This window comes from Anopheles ziemanni (assembly GCF_943734765.1).
Source record: "Anopheles ziemanni chromosome X unlocalized genomic scaffold, idAnoZiCoDA_A2_x.2 X_unloc_31, whole genome shotgun sequence".
Lineage (NCBI taxonomy): Eukaryota > Metazoa > Arthropoda > Insecta > Diptera > Culicidae > Anopheles > Anopheles ziemanni.
This window is the reverse complement of record NW_026689798.1, coordinates 132,799-135,000: the sequence shown is the minus strand read 5'-3', so window position 1 is coordinate 135,000 and position 2,202 is coordinate 132,799. Positions and strand designations below refer to the sequence as shown.

Below are 2,202 nucleotides of genomic sequence, written 5' to 3'. Positions count from 1 at the left end.
TTCCCACGACGTGCAATATGCGTTCAACTTATCAATGTTCATGTGTCCTGCAGTTCACATTATGACGCGCAGTTAGCTGCGGTCTTCATCGATCCATGAGCCGAGTGATCCACTGCCGAGGGTGACTAACTTGCGTAAGCCGCCGCTGTGCGCGTATACCCGTTCCCCGTAGGGAGGAGCAAGCCGCCGCTTAGAGACGAAGCATAAAGTGTCCTCATTCCACATAGGGCAAGCTGGATGAATCCATTTTACCCAGGACGGCCGAAGCGGCGTGGACCAGGGGAGAACTGAACCTTATACTTCACACCACAGTAAGTCTACGTGTCCTCTTCCACATAGGGCAAGCTAGAACTAACTATCTTACCCAGGACTGCCGAAGCAGCGTGGACCAGGGGAGGAACACACTTTTCATGGAAACGTAAGGCATCCATGACTGCCATAACGTAAGCCGCCGCTGTGCGCGTATACCCGTTCCCCGTAGGGAGGAGCAAGCCGCCGCTTAGAGACGAAGCATAAAGTGTCCTCATTCCACATAGGGCAAGCTGGATGAATCCATTTTACCCAGGACGGCCGAAGCGGCGTGGACCAGGGGAGAACTGAACTTTATACTTCACACCACAGTAAGTCTACGTGTCCTCTTCCACATAGGGCAAGCTAGAACTAACTATCTTACCCAGGACTGCCGAAGCAGCGTGGACCAGGGGAGGAACACACTTTTCATAGAAACGTAAGGCATCCATGACTGCCATAGTGCGTAAGCCGCCGCTGTGCGCGTAAACCCGTTCCCCGTAGGGAGGAGTCAAGCCGCCGCTTAGAGACGAAGTATGAAGTGTCCTCTTCCACATAGGGCAAGCTAGAATGAACTATCTTACCCAGGACCGCCGAAGCAGCGTGGACCAGGGGAGAACTGAACTTTATACTTCACACCACAGTATTGAGTAATGTGCCCTCTTCCACATAGGGCAAGCTGGAATGTTCCATTTTACCCAGGACGGCCGAAGCGGCGTGGACCAGTGGAGGACTACACAATCATGAGGTTTGATATCGACTAGTGTGTTTCAATAGGATACCGATGGTATGGTTTGAACCGATTTGATTTAGCCATTCTGAAGTCATCACTTGGTTGAAGCGCTGAACTAGGGAGGCATCGTTTACATATATATTGGTTTTCGCATGCTCTACTAGGTTAATGTCATGAGGTTGGCTATCGAGCATGCCCAAGTGATGACTTGATTGTGTGCTTGCTTGAATTCTTCACATTTCATACCATCGGTTAGTTGTCGAATCATTCCTCGATCATAACCTTCGTTCTTGGTTCATGTATGCTCTCTTCCACATAGGGCAAGCTAGAATTAACTATCTTACCCAGGACCGCCGAAGCAGCGTGGACCAGGGGAGAACTATACTTTGTCTTGTATGCCCTCTTCCACATAGGGCAAGCTAGAACTAACTATCTTACCCAGGACCGCCGAAGCAGCGTGGACCAGTGGAGGACTATACTTTGTTCATAACACCACAGTATTGAGTAATGTGCCCTCTTCCACATAGGGCAAGCTAGAATGAACTATCTTACCCAGGACCGCCGGAGCAGTGTGGACCAGTGGAGGACTACACAATCATGAGGTTTGATATCGACTTGTGTGTTTCAATAGGGTACCGATGGTATGTTTTGAACCGATTTGATTTAGCCATTCTGAAGTCATCACTTGGTTGAAGCGCTGAACTAGGGAGGGGCATCGTTTACATATATATTGGTTTTCGCATGCTCTACTAGGTTAATGTCATAGGGTTGGCTATCGAGCATGCCCAAGTGATGACTTGATTGTGTGCTTGCTTGAATTCTTCACATTTCATACCATCGGTTAGTTGTCGAATCATTCCTCGATCATAACCTTCGTTCTTGGTTCATGTATGCTCTCTTCCACATAGGGCAAGCTAGAATTAACTATCTTACCCAGGACCGCCGAAGCAGCGTGGACCAGGGGAGAACTATACTTTGTCTTGTATGCCCTCTTCCACATAGGGCAAGCTAGAACTAACTATCTTACCCAGGACCGCCGAAGCAGCGTGGACCAGTGGAGGACTATACTTTGTTCATTACACCACAGTATTAAGTATGGTGTCCTCTTCCACATAGGGCAAGCTAGAACTAACTATCTTACCCAGGACCGCCGAAGCAGTGTGGACCAGGGGAGGACTATA

At 49.1% G+C, this 2,202-nt stretch overlaps 1 non-coding gene across 1 annotated transcript in view; it reads right to left on the bottom strand.

Annotated features, from left to right (window-relative positions):
- The window catches only part of LOC131292108 (5.8S ribosomal RNA), a 155-nt gene extending 31 nt beyond the window's left edge, over nt 1–124 (bottom strand). The window contains exon 1 of the ribosomal RNA XR_009189807.1: nt 1–124. This exon is cut by the window's left edge and continues 31 nt beyond it. This is a non-coding gene — a ribosomal RNA (5.8S ribosomal RNA).
- Nucleotides 125–2,202: the final 2,078 nt, after the last annotated feature.